The following is a 14,893-nucleotide window of genomic DNA, read 5'->3' on the forward strand; positions in this document are numbered from 1 at the left end:
GGCATGGAGGTGGCTCAGAGATAAGAAAAGAGGATCTGTGACTAGGAGATCACTGACTGACGGGGTTTCAACAGCTGAAATAAATGAGAAAAACTTTTATCCTCAGAGGATGTTGAATTGCCCTTTTGCGGGGCATTTCACGTCCATTTGTTCCAGAGGAGCTTCTCAGTTGCCAACAGTAAAACACTGGTTGTGCTGGAAGTTCCCCCAATAGGAATGTAAGACAGGATATTACTGGGAAAAGATATGACCTCATTTCTCTTTCGTAGAAGTTTTAAAAAATGTAGTCATTGCACTCACTCCGGAACAAGATAGTTAACCATTCCCATCTGGTGGAGCTGCACCACATGCCCACAGCACCAACTCTTCTTTGAGCACTGATTGGTCCTCAAATGACAAGTACACTTGCATCTAATGCAACCTGACTTTCTAGCTGCAGGAAAGTAGTACAGGGCTCAAGATTGAAAGACTTTCACAAACTTGAAACTAGCAGAGGATTCTGGCCTGTGTGCATTTTCTTCTTGTTTACTGCCCATAAATATCTGTATTGACAGTCTGTGAAAGGCAAGATTACTTTGATGATAAAAATCGACAAACTGGTGTAACCCCTTAATGGACTCTTTTCATGCGTGACAGGAAGCCCTCCCCCATTCGGTGAATCATCAACATGAAAATCTAAACCGATATGAAAGATTGCTGAGTCTAGTGCTGAGTCTGCTGCTAGGGATGACAGTGTCCGTCGGTCCAGAATAAAATCGCTCAACAACTTTTTGATGGATTGTCATGAAATTTGATACAGATATTTATGGTCTTCAGAGGATGAATCCTAATGATGGTAAAGACATGCATGTTTCAAAGACAATGTTCTGATCTAATAACTTTTAAAATGTGTTTTTTTGACACTGATCAATAGAAAAGACCCTTAAATGTCAACAGATATCTGCAAAGGGACATCCCTGCTTCAGTTGCTTTCCTAGAATACCTAGAATGCCTTTTGACATCAAGAGAGCGGGCATGAACTTTCAGTGCGGTTACAGAATATCCACATATTTATTTCAAAACTGATCATTTAGTTGTGGCTAGATTTGATGTGGTGCTGACTACAGCCTTAAAAGTTAAATATACAAGATTTTAAAGCAGCAATCAACTATTTTCTATCCAAGTGGAGAAATGGCATCCTGAGCAGAGAATGAAGACATGCTCCCGAAGTATGTGTTGTAATCTGAGCCTCTCCGTTCTTTGTTTTGGTAGCTGGCCCGGCCACATGTGCATGTTCGTGCGAGTCCCATCTGTTGGCTGAAGAGAAGCCGAAGGTGTGACAGACGAAACATTTGTTTTGTTTGTTCATTTGGTCTGAGATGCTGGTGCTCTTGTGCGACATCTAGTGGCAATGAATGTCCTATCGATATAACCTTTAAAAGGCAACGTGTCTTGCAACTGCACTGCATTATGGTCAATTGAAGTTTATATCTGTTCCTCTGCTATAATCGATCTATCTTACTAGTACAGAATATAACAGTAGTATCTTTTTCACACAGAGAGCCAATGGTGATGTTCACAATTGATGTGATCGGTTGTAAACCTTGATGATTGATGTCATAGGCTAACAATGTCTGACATATTCAAAACGATAGCCCAGGTAAAAAGCACATATAAAATAACAGTAAAAAGTAATTAGATAGAGCAAAGTACAAAGTCTTGGTTCTCAGACCTGCTGTGCCACATAATGTGACAGGAATAAGCTGCAGAAGGTTGCAAGAAGCCAGAGGTGAAAACTGGCTTCAGGCTGCTCTCAGGGAGCGAGAAGCTGAGGCTGCATCAGCTACCGTACATCAACGGTCGGTGCTGTTGACAGAGCCAAGATGACAGCCTGGGCTTATGAGACACATTCTCACCACTAAAGTAAATGGGTTAAAGTAAACAGGAAAAGCAAGCTTATCCTCCACGGCTTTAGCTTGGCCTCAGATACGGAAAAAACTGCAAGTGAAAGTCTGAAAATATACAGTAATTTTGAAAAGACTTGACAAAGTGAACTTCAGATGATGTGGGGGAAGTTGCAGATTTTATCATTCTGGATTTAACTAAGTGCAGTGGAGGATCTGCCAAGATTTATTCAGTTCTTTTCCTGACAGACAAATCGGTGATCCAGCCCGGGTAAGGTGCTGGGTGGGCTGATGATTTGAAGGCATTAATCAAGACAGTATGGATTTATTGACACTGGGAATGACAAAGGCGAGGGCATGTCTCATCACGAAGGTTGGATAAGTGGTAGACACTGGTGTGTGTGTGTTCCCCATAAAGATGCAACCATTAAAGTATTGCTCTTTACTGCAGGACGAGTAGGACCGTAGAAGAATTGCTAAGACATTTAGCGCTTTGTTTTTTGCTGGTGTGAATCAATCAGTGCACAATGATATGCCAGGCACACACACATCCCTTTCAGAGTATCCAGTTCCTTTGGCTCAAGGAAGGTAATATATTGTGTGTCAGCATATTCGCTGCAGTTATGATGAAATATGTATTCTGCTAGCTTCAGTACTGAGAAGTGAGACAAGTGGCAGCTCCCCTCGCAGTAATACAGTGGCAACTATTATGCATGTCCACTTTTACAGATTCTATAACTATCATACCCTGGTACTTATATACAGCCCTATACACAGTTGTATTCAGTGTCATTCAAGCATTCATAAATGTATCCTCCATTTACTGAAAAGTATGCAGAATGTCATGCACTAATGGAGCTGTGTGCAGAAAGAACACTGGAAAACTTTAGGTTACATGCACATGTCTGAGTGTGTGTGAGATATCTCACTATGGAATATGCCAGATACTGAAACAAAGGCCATGAAATACAGTTTGAAGCTTAAGCTTAAAATTCCCCAGTAAAGATAAATATCATCAATCTTGTGAGTATAAATCTGTATAAATCCTACACTGTGAAATATTGATAACCAGGGAGCTTATATCTTGGGTCAGTTAAGTTCATCAGTTGAAATCCTTCATTTTTGATGGTAGTTAGCAGCACCATGTCTCTTGGCAGCAAAAGAGCAACAGCATGTTGTCTGTTAACGTGGGAAAAACAGATGATAATGTTACAGTTTGTTTTGGCAGGGTTTCTGTAAGTGTCTTGTTACTTTGTTTACCAGGGATGTGTCTCATTGCTTGGGAGAGTGTAAGTGGCTAGCACTCTCTGTGCTTTGTGGGATGGTGATGCTTCAGGAAGCTTTTTTCCCTGTTTGTGGCGTTTCCTGTCTTTGCTGGCACAGGTTTTTGGCTGAAGTAACTTTAAGTAATCTAGCCCTGTTTCAGGCTACCTCATGCAATTCATGGTCAAACAAGGCTTTAGGTAGCCCAAGTAACTCCACACCACCAACATCTTTCTTTATATATCTACAACAGCTTTTTACATTCTTGCGACTGTTTGTCATTTTCTGTTTCAACATAAAAAGGTCACATGTACTATGAAAGACAAATGGTAAAGGCACAGTAGCCGCATCGGCTCCAAGGAGCACTCAGAAACAGTACAGGTGACATTAATTATTATGAATGAAATTATTTAATCATTCAAAGAAAAACAGAAAAATTGATATTAATATTGTCAGCCGTAAAATATTTTGTTGCCATTTGATTTGTACTCATGCTGAAATAAATTCTCTTCAGAGGTGGTACTCTTCAGTGGAATGTTTCATGTCTTCTACCGTCATCTTATGTCTAATTAGATGCACTAAACTGTAATTTATATACAATCAGATAAAGATAGAATCGTGTTCTCCATATAACTAATGTGGGTGCGTTTCCGTACAGTTTTGAGTCATGTAATACGTGTCCTGTGAATACAGTTTTGACTGAAATGCTGCATTCTCAAGGAACGATAACATTAAATCAAGGTAACTGCACTTACAACAGTTACTTTTAAGAGTATTTGTGCTGCTGCCACAGTAGCTACCATAAATGGGTGCTTTGTTTGGTACTTTTTTTCTTTGAGGAAACATTGTCAAAGTCACAGACTGAATCACACTCAGCAGGAGTTTCCTGCCTGCAGCTGGGCTCTTTAGTCTAATTAAAATGGCCACTGTTCCATTGCAAATAAGCTTTACATTTCTGACTGTGGTGGATGCAGTTTGTTTTGTGCAATGTGTTTGTGTGTAGTTTGACTTCCACTAGTACCACTCAGTACAGAATCAGAATCAGACTTTATTGCCAAGTAAGTTTGCACATATAAGGAATTTTTCTTGGTATATTGGTGCTAGTGCGAGGAACGAGGCATTTTTTTGTCAGATGAAAATAATTTCTCTAATCTAACCTCATGATGGGAATCACGGTGATCTCTCTCAGCAGACTAGATGTATACTGCTCTGTTACAACTGTTCCTTTGTAGGCCTGCTGAGAAAAGAATTAGCCTGCTCCCCATGTCAGGATAGAGCAAAAAGTTTTGGGCATCATTTCACTTCTGTGAAGGAGTGTTTCCAGAGCTTGAAAGAGCAGCCTGCTGAATATGCAATGTATGTAAAAAATTAAAAATACTGTCAAAGTTTGTTTACTCTTTTTCAGCTCTATGCAATCTCACTTTCATAAAGCTTGATTGATTCACATTCAGTAGTTGCCTAATCTCATCTTCTTAGTGTCTTTCAGCTCATTGTTTTGGTTTTACGGTACACAACTTTACTATTTTGGTTTATTGACACAGCTCTCTCTACTTTGTTCTGCAGCTACAGCAGCTGTTTTAGAGAAGCTTGGAAAACCCACTGTACTTCTGTTCATCACAGCACCAAACCACAGACAGACACAACTAGCAAATTGCTCAAGAATACTGTGACAGTACTGACTCTTAATTCCTCACAGTTTTCTTTGTTGGATGCACACATGTAGTTAAAGTTTAGTTTAGTTTGTTAATCACTGATGTTACAAAAGGTATTAACTGCATTTTAACTGGGTCAGCATTTTTGCTTTCTTGCCCAGAGTTAGACAAGAGGTTTAATACCACTTTGGAATAGATTTGTTCAAAGCAACTGCCAGCAGTCTGTTATCTTAGCATTCATACCAAAAACAGTTTGTGCAATCTGTACAAAATTCAAAGTTAAAATCTGCATGTAATGGTTATACGTGGGGTTGTGTGTCTGACTATTTCTTGGACAGGCACAGTCACTTCCTTGAGCAACCGCATAGTGACAACAAGACTCCAGGAGTATATATCTAACAAACAAAAATGATGTGAAAGATGGTGGCTTTGAAATGGCTTGCCAGGAAGATTAAAAAAACAAAACCAGTCACATGTTGAATTTTCTCACAATCTTAACTTTTCACAGTGCATGTACTGTCACCAATCCTTTTATCAGATGTAAATCATATTTTGAGCAAGCTGATGACAAATGTGGTAAGTCATGTGTTACCATTTCTGAGAGCAGCTCCCAGTACTAGCAAAAATGTTGAAGCATTGTGAAAAGCAAACACAGTAGAACTCAGTTTCACCTTGCTTGAGGAGACTAAATGTGTTTATTGGTGAGACTCACATGGAAAATATTTGGGTCTTGTTTTGCTAATGATTTTTTTTTTTGAAGCTGAGACTAAATTCAGATTGAATCCAGCGTCTTGCATCATCTGTAAACGACTGTTGGTTATTGCATCTGCAGTAATGACAAACTTATGCAGCATCGTATCTTTAAATGGCCACTGTTCTGTGGTGTGGGGAGTGCAGTTAGGCAGATAAATGGAAACAGTAGCAGAGGAGAATGCATTAAAGCTTGCATTATTGGCCCCATAACAAGGTTGCAGGGCAGCTGCGTCGTGCATGCGTCCTCCTCTGGGGTGATTTTCCATGATAGCCGTGGAGATTGGCTCTGTGGCTTTGGTTTATTGGTGCAGAAGGGCCTCAGTCAACAAGAACACGAAGAAGAGCCGTGTGGTTACAGTAACTGTGCTCGAGGGCGTACACGCAGCGCTTATTTGCGCTAATGAGACGCCCAATACACTAGATTTTGATTGTGGCTTTAAGTTCAACCCTTTTATCAACAGCTACAACCTACTTCCTTGTTTTTGTGGTTGTGGTGTTTTGCTGGTTTGTGTATCAGATACATGCCTGACAAACATGATTAAAGGACCTGTGTTGTTGTCATAATGCGTGATAAGGAGATCACAGAGACAAAAAAGTAGATGAAGGAAAAGAAGGGATGAGATGCATGGATGGAGAGATAGTGAGAGGGAAAATCATGAGTACTTTAAGGCCACAGAAAAGCAGAGGAAGAATAAACAAATGCCAGTGATGTAACAAATTTACAGAGTAGGACAACAAAAAAATTACTGAAGGCTCCGAGTGATGACATGAGAAGAAAAAGAGAAGGAAAGAGAGGAAAGAGCGCTCATCAGAGACTGAGAGAGAAAGAGGGAAGGAGAGGGAGAGGGAGAGGGAGGTTCGAATTCTCTCGCATGCTTGTTCTCTCTGCCTTTTCTCCTCCCTTCAGTGTTTGGTGTGTGTGTGTGTGTGTGTGTGTGTGTGTGTGTGTGTGTGTCTCTCTGTGTGTGAGAGAGAGAGACGGGGCTGAGCTCAGTGGCTTGTCGTACCAGGTTTAGTCTGATCAAGAAGCGGTAGCAGCGGCAAGCTCACCTCCCTCGACTGAGTGACACACGGTGCGCATTTCCTCCATTTCTGTAAGTGAACCTTAACACTGTCAAACTGTCAGAACGGGAAGCAGGGGCAGGCAGATTAGACTGAGCCGAAATTGATCGTAGTATATGCAGTCAAATTTGAAGAATATTGTTTGTTCCACAATAAGATGTAGACATATTTAAAACCTGGCAGTCACTCTTATTAAACAGTTTGTAGCCATGTGGTGTTGTCATTGTTAGATTTTTTATAAGCTTTAGACTTGAGGTTTCATTCTTGAACACAGAGTCTATTGTGTTGTTTCCACCAGCTTGTTGTTTGCTCAGTATGTTGTCACTGAATGAAGGCTGAGCACTCGCTGCCACGCTTGCTCAAGGGCTACGTGTACAGCTAACTCAGATCATGCCGTCTCTATTAGCTTGGTAGAGAGTTGGGTGGCTGACTATTTGTTGCTTCAAGTGTCTTCACAGAGTTCTTTGTGTGGAAGTAGGGGGTGCTGCTGCAGGCTGATACCCAATGCATGGATCTAATCGAGCCTAATGACACAGAGGGGAGGTCTGTCTCTGGTTGCTTGCAACTTGGGAGGAGCCACATTGAGTGCTTTATAGAAACATGATAGCTCCTTAATGCAACACACTCAAGTCCAATTAAAAACCCATTGGGGCTTGCAACAAAAAATACAATGAAATGGTTTTATTTTCTATCTGGTAATCACATCAATTAGCAGAAAAAAATGGCAATCAATATTCTTAATTGACACCTAAATGTCCAACCATGTGCAGGGCTCATTTGAATGAGGGTAAATTAACCAGTTATCTATTGCTGGGATGCAGTTACGTAACAGCAGTTTTCCAGGAATGGTTGTGTTTTTGTTTTTCGTTTTTGTCCCCACAAAAGAGGCTCTGCAGGAGTCTTGGCCGCTGCTCAGGGGTGCAGGCAGCTGGGCTGAAGTGAGCGTAATCAGATTGATAGTACTAGCACAGGCCTGTGTTCATTTATTCTGAACAGCTGCTGGAGTCTGGAGATTGACTTGATGCTGTTTCCTATAACAGGACAGAGAAGCATTTTTGAACAAGCATTATGGTAACCGCAGTCTGAAGTGACTGTTTAGTTTGGACCAACAAAACCCTTAACCATAAAAATTAATTATAACCTGATTATCATCATTATTCAGTTCAGTGTTCATGTTGGCTGTTTTGAGTGATGGAAGAAGTATTCAGAGGCTTTACTTAAGTCTAAGTAGCAAAACCACAATAGAAAAATACCATATGTCATAGGTCATAGTCATTGGTTAACCATGGTAAAATTCCAGACAGTATCACAGTTTCAAATTTTTAATTACCATTAAAACCATGTTTGATTACTGCACTTTGAAAACCAAATGTGAGTGCAGCATTCAGTGTGGGTTTGTTTTGCATCATTGACAACATGGCAGAAGGCAGTGGTGCCGTCTCTGCCCTCCGCCATGTTTTCAGAGAGTTTTCTGCCGTCACTGCTTGATATGGGGACTTTGTCTGTCTAACTTGCTAATAGCCTGGCAGTAATTTAAACAGAATCTTTGAGAGTTGCCTACATGATGTGTTGTGTGTCTGCACACTCTTTTGTTCCTGCTAAATCCAGCAGTCGTCAAGTTTGTTGTAAAAGTCTTCCAGTAGGAAAAACACTATAGACTCCTATAAAAAACTTCTCTGTATTTATGTCAGTTGTTGGGCTCATCACTGTTACTATCACCATCCTCTTAAGACTCATTTGTAGGCAGTTTATGCAAATTGGGCATGCAGCAGACAAACCTTGTCCTCATGTACAGTGACATAACCTTTAAAAAATTCAGTCTAAAAAAATCAGTCTGTTATGTGTATTGTATTTTGACATTTCACATTCACAATATACAGTTAGTGATGATTTTGGTTACTTGAAAATGTTATACTGTTTCATCTCTCATCAGGCACCGGTTCAGTTTTCTCACTGTTGAGCCAATCCTTGATGGCGCTGTGAGGTTTTGAATTTCAAATTTTTTTCTAATTTTATGAAGGCTAGGACATTCCCAATTTGCTTGACCGTGCAAAACAGGCATTCACTTATGTGTCTAGGTTCTGTGAATGGCATAAAAATGGCAAAACAGCATTTGACCTCATTATCTTTAGTTGAACTGTAGCACAAATATCAGTCTGCCCTCTAAATAATTTTAGATAATTAGTATTGCTGCTAACCTTCCTCTTAAAAACATTTACCCTGTCTCCTCTATGCTGTCCCTGAACCCTGAGCCCCCCCCCCCCCCCCCCCCCCCGCAGCGATGAAACCGAGACTCCACTCTGTGTGAGGCCCATGGACCCACCCAGCTACCCCCTACCTCCCCTGGTTTGAAGACTGACGTGTTGAAATGCTACTGTCTAATGAAATGCTGTCTGTGTGAGGTTGAGTGTTGACGTCCCCCTCCACACCTCCCTGCTCCTTCCTCATGAAAGATAAAACATGGACAAGACATGACTGTACGGACTACTTTAGAAACTAAAACCAACAGGCATCAGTCTTTTTTAATCTACTTCCCCCTCGGCCGCCTGTGAGGGGACATTATTAGGTTTAATGTTAGCAATGGAGATAGAGGATGAAAAACAAAAATCCAGTGGGATTGCTCCTGTTTGCTTTTGGTGGTGGAATTTGCTCTGCTCCTGAGAATTATCTCTTTATGGATTTCCTGTCTGGCTATGCAAGGCTTCCGATTTCCTCTCTGTCTTCCTCCAACCTTATCTATCGAAGGAGTTAAATGCTCCACATTTGATTGTAGTTCAGCGTCTTTTAGCACATTGTACATTGTTAATTTCAGGCAGTCATGCTTAGAGCTACTCAGAAGTAGCAGGAAAGTGGGGGTGTTGTAGCGATTAAACCTGTTTCATTTCAGAGTCGCAGGGCTGCCTTGTCACCACAGTGTCTACTCAGAAAGACACATCACAGCACCAGTCCTCATCTAAAAACTGCACATTACACTCATCATATGGTATTTCCAGCTATTCTCAAGAATAGAGTTCTATACCTGATAATAAGCCCTTTGTAGAGTCTAGACTGCAGACATTCTATGTCATACACTGCAATGTAGTAACAGTAAATCATTAAAGTACCTCCTGCTTCTCATTAAAGTCACTTAGAGCAGCTTTGTGATTTTCACTTTATCTGGAAAGCACTACTGTAAAAAATAAATTCATTGTTGGCATTTTTTAAGCAAAATGACTGAAACGTTCTACACACTGTCAGGTTCCAGCTTCTGAAATGGCAGGATTTGCTGCTTCTCCTCGTCATGTATAACTTGACTATTGGACTTTTATTCAGACAAAGCAAAGATGTCACCTTGGATTCTGTGAAGTTATGATTGTTATTTAATCACTTTCTTTTTTTAAACATTTTATACAACAAACAATGATTTGAAATAATCAGCAGTCTAATCGACAATGAAAATAACCATTAGTTGCAGCCCTACTTTTAGGCAGCAGAGAGAAGCAATACAGGGACATTATAGCACAAATTCAATGCAGCAGGCTAATTCGTAACAAGGTTGTGCCATTGCCCACACCTCAGTCTCTGTTGATTTGGAGTATCAGGCACACCCAGAGTAATAAATGACAGTACTTTGCTCAGGGTTTTATATACTTGTGTGTGGAAATGGTTAAAAAGTGCAGAAGTGGTGAGAAAAGTTGACAAGTCAGGCCTGCTCACTATCACTTTGATCTCAACAGTGACCAGGAAGGAAATGTGAACTCTGTAAGTCCTCACCTGCTCTGTATCTGCCATTTGCTTTTTGTCTGTCTGTGCAGTAGAACCAGAAACCTAAACACATAAAACACTGCTAAGACCAGATTGTCACTCCTACTTTTCTGCCAAGTTTTGAAATTCTCAAATACTTTGGGTCTCACAGTAAAGAGTATTTGTTACCTTGGCTCTAGTCTGTGATACTGTGGACAGCATCTTGGCGAATGGAGTCAGCTCTAGTCACACTTTCTGGGCCCATGCGATTAGACATTTTATTTATGGTGCCTATTACAGTTCCACTCTTGTTGTAAATCAGCCACCATATGGGCATCGCCCAAGATCTGCACCACACACACTCACTCTCTGCCTGCCTGAACTCAGGCTTTGGCCATAGACCCACCTTGTGCTGACAGATGTGTTGGTTCTTTGATGGATGAAACCACTCTGACACTACCGCATGCTGGCCTGGACTCAGAGAGTTTTCACTCTCTGCTAGTGCTGCAGAGGAGGATGCTTGGGGTTTAGTGGATGATGTGCCATGGTAGTTGAGCAAATACTGAAAAATGGCTGCAAAATTTAGTGTTGCACAGAGGAGGGGCGCCGTATCATTACTTTTAACATGATGTTTGTTGTATTTCTCCTGTTTTCCATATACTAGGACAATTCATGTTCAGTTTTACTCCTTTTGTAATGATCCAACTTCAGCTGTCTTTGTATTTTTAGATAGTGGCCTCACTATTTTATCTACAATCATTGAAATTTTGTAAAGAGCACAAGGAGCTTATATGAGGGAAAATGTGCAGAATTTGAACAAACTTTTGAGCTCTTGTTCAAACCACAGTAGATTGATTTACCTCTGTAAATCCTGTCGGTAATTCATTGTAGACAATACACACTGTATAACCTTACAACAGATAAACCCCATCACATATGCAGCAGTCATTAGCCTCAGAAAAAGCAAAGCTCTCAGCCAGGCTTTATAAACACTGTTGATTAATCCAGTGTCACAGCAGCTGCTGTGAGAAACTTCATTAGAGTGTGTGGTAGGCGGGAGACTCTTATTAACCTAAGTAGCTGTACATTCACTCCCAGGGCACAAGCCCAATAACAACACAATATCAAGTCAACATTTTACATTGACATATTCAGCAGCTATTCAGCATTGTTACCAATTTAACTTTGAGGAGTTGAAAAGTAGTCTAGTCAGACATGTCAGTCATTGAGCTCCAGTGAGAAATAAGAGATTGCCACAGCAAAGAGAGGGACATATTTTCATGTTACAGTAGCTAGAATGAATTGTCACATGTCAAATGTATTTCTGTTAAAAGCTGTTATAACCAATATCTTTACATTAACAATGGATCAGAAGACTCAGCAGTGTAGTGACAAACACACAGAGGGGTATTAGTTGGTTCAGTTTTACAGCCTTTGAGCTCATTATTTTGGTTTCATTGCCTGCTGCTGTACTGTTTTGGTTCACTTTGAGCACTCTCATCCATGTTGTGTTTAGATGCAGCAGGCTGTGTTTAGCTGAAAAGCAGAGAATGACTAGTTACTAGTCACTACTTGCATAACTGTATCAACAGTTAATACACTCTTAAAGTGAAGCTGCACAAACCAATTATATTACATTATTGTTTTGTAATTAAAATGTAGCTTTTTAAAATGCTTACTTCCACTTCTTCCTGATACTGTGCCAAATTGTGTTGTGTGTGGCTTTTAAATAATCAATGACAATTAGTAGTGCAGCTGTACTGACAGGTTGTGGTGGAAAAACATCTTACTCAGGTTGTACTGTGTGTAATTGCTAGAATCCTACAGAGAGGAAAACATAATTCACACTTCCCTACACATATAAAATCAGCTGATAGACTAAACCAACCAATGTAATAGTATTTTTGTAACCTCACAGTCACTGGATTTCCATGATTGTACTGTCTTAGTGTGAGCTAAATAAATAGCTTCCAGTAATGACTCAGCTGTTCATCAGCAGTCCAGCACTGAGAAGGATGTTGCTCTTCTTCTCCCTGAAACCTTTATCTTTTTTAGTCTCTTTAATCACATCTTTTCCCATGACAAAATGCATTCATGGTCTCTGAACCAGCTTACATACAGACTGTAGTGGGGCTAGACACAGGACAGTCCATTCAGTATTCCACCAGCTTTAGGTTTTGCAGTCATAACATAGTGTTTTGATTCCAAGCTGAACAAATGGCAAAAGGTGCCCTTCAGATATGGAAAAAAGAAAAAAGCTGTTGTTATTATCTCTTCTTTCCCTGCTACTAAAAAGAAACTGGGTCAGAAATCTGCTGCGAGTGATGTTTAAATATTATGTAATATGTCATGGCATTTTATCCTGCGTAAGCACTCCTCATCTTTTCAGGGGCAGAGAGAGCGTGCTGTTTTTACGGCAGTGTTTCCTGTAGAGGTTTGGAAGCTTTGGAGGGGATGAGGATAATTTCTGTTACAGAATGCGTTTCAGTATAGGAGTATACTGTATCTAACTTGTGTAGGCAGTTGGGGATACAGTATGTATATATAAGTGTGGATATGGATGGATATGGAAATGAAATGCCAGTTTATAGTTTACTTGTGAATGTACATCTTCCTGTGCACTGATGCATTTTTTTATTTTTGTTGTAAAATATATTTTTGACCTAATTGGAGTTTCATGCCTGGCAGCTTCTCACTACACCAGTATTTCAAAGTGCAAATTTTGCCGACAAAATCAGTGCATTTCAACGTGTCGCACTTCATGGAGTTCAGTTTTATACGCAAATTTGTGTCTTTGACCAATAACAAGCAGTTGTAACAGTGTTGACCTTAAGGAACGGAAAGCAGAGAGTCAGAAAGCTAGAGATGGAGGATGCACACACATCAGTGAGGTAGAAAACATGTTTCCACGTCATAAGAGCTCTAGTATTTGAAGAAAGCTTGCTGGACCCCTTAAAATTGCTGTATAGAGATGAATTTCTATGCAACCCTAACTTTTTTTTTAAAATGATGCTTAAAAAAGCTATCATTAAGGTCAGCTGTATGGGTAGAAAGAAAATGACCTGTGTTTGTCCAGAAACATCAATGGACAGCACAGGTTAAAAGAACAGAAGCCTCTGAACGCTAACATAAAAAAACTAACGTTAGCATGCTGTTTGCCTGCTGGACAAATTAAGAGCACAGACACACTCATTCATGTTATTGTATTTGTGACAGTGACATGTATGCAAATCCTGCTCTTTCCTCAAAATATACAAGACACTAGATATATAGACCAGATAAGCTATGTTAATGCAAAAACTAATGCAAAAAGGTGTGTAAACAGCTTCACTCCTGATAAGCTATGTCAATACAGGTCTTAATCTGTATTATTGATCATAAAAAGAGACCATGCACCTGTTTGTTTATTTCCCCTGGAAAATTGTAAGCATGGCAACGTGACACATTTTCAACATGACACATTTTCCACCAAACACACTCTCTCTCTGCTCCTCCATCAGCTGTCACAGATTCCCACACTGAGTCCAAAAGCATGTCAAACATAGAATCTGATGAATGTTAGCAGTATTCAATACCTTAAAACCTGTGTTTATTTCTATAGTTTCAGTGCAGAAGCAAAAGAAGAAGAATATAGCTATAAAATATGGTGATAAACAGATAAAAGGCAAAATTAATCAAATTTAAGCCTCCCAAGTGGCCCACAAAACCAGCTTCTCTCAAAATGAAAAGGAAAAAAAATCAAAGCAGATGGCTTTGCACCATTACTCCTCTCCCTGCCTTTGCTTTATGTCTGTGCTTTCGGCCATAACTTGGTTTGGTTTTAGTTCAGAGTGTGTATGTCATCTCATCCACACAGCAGGCTGCTGGCTTTGGTCTGAAAGCCAGATAAAAGGCAGACAAAAAGTCCCCCAAACTCAGACCGCCAAATGTCACCTTGCCTTGAAATACAGCATTTTGTGTTTTCTCCCCTGAAGAACAGGCCAGCCACACTGCACCTTGAAATGATGGTGACGTTGGTCTGTTCTTATTTTAACATAGTAAATCCACACAAGGTTGTCTGATGTGCAGTGTTACACACATTTGACTCACTGACACATCAAAGTTGCTTAAACTAAATATTAACATTTGTCCTCCTGTTCTGAGGTAGAAAGGAAATGCAATACAGTTGCATGAATGCATTTTTAGTCAAGGTTGAATCATGGGCCTTAAAATGTTGTGTCCTGCATAGTAGAATATACTACTAAATGTGTGAGCTGTCACTGTGAGTCTATTTGCTTTGAGTCAAGTATCTGACTTCGCCTTAATTAAACACAGCAGGCTCAAGTTTGCTCACCATCCTGTATTGCAGCAATACCTTCTATGTTTTCAGTTGGTGACATCATCATACATGCAAATCTGTGATCATGTTCACTAACATCCTGGTTTCACTGATTCCTCAAGCTTCTCTGCTTCAGAAAACATTCTCAGTACATAGATGCTTCAGCTGTTATGATACAACCTTTGCTGCTGACAACAGTATGTCAGGGACTGTCTGAAAATAGAATTGCATCACCAGCT

The 14,893-nt window shown here is 40.1% G+C and overlaps 1 protein-coding gene across 9 annotated transcripts in view; it reads left to right on the forward strand.

The window, feature by feature from the left end:
- osbpl8 (oxysterol binding protein-like 8) overlaps window positions 1-14,893 on the forward strand; it is a 79,717-nt gene that overhangs the window by 23,021 nt on the left and 41,803 nt on the right. Inside the window, exon 1 of one of the 9 annotated variants that reach the window (XM_018697096.2) lies at window positions 6,378-6,645. The exons of 7 other annotated variants lie outside the window; for them this stretch is intronic. The gene's annotated coding sequence lies outside the window, so the exon portion shown is untranslated. Of the gene's footprint in view, window positions 1-6,377; window positions 6,646-14,893 lie in introns of those variants that run through there. One more of the 9 variants, XM_018697098.2, reaches the window with a different exon arrangement.

The sequence above is a fragment of the Lates calcarifer genome, linkage group LG18, assembly GCF_001640805.2.
Source record: "Lates calcarifer isolate ASB-BC8 linkage group LG18, TLL_Latcal_v3, whole genome shotgun sequence".
Taxonomy (NCBI): domain Eukaryota; kingdom Metazoa; phylum Chordata; class Actinopteri; family Centropomidae; genus Lates; species Lates calcarifer.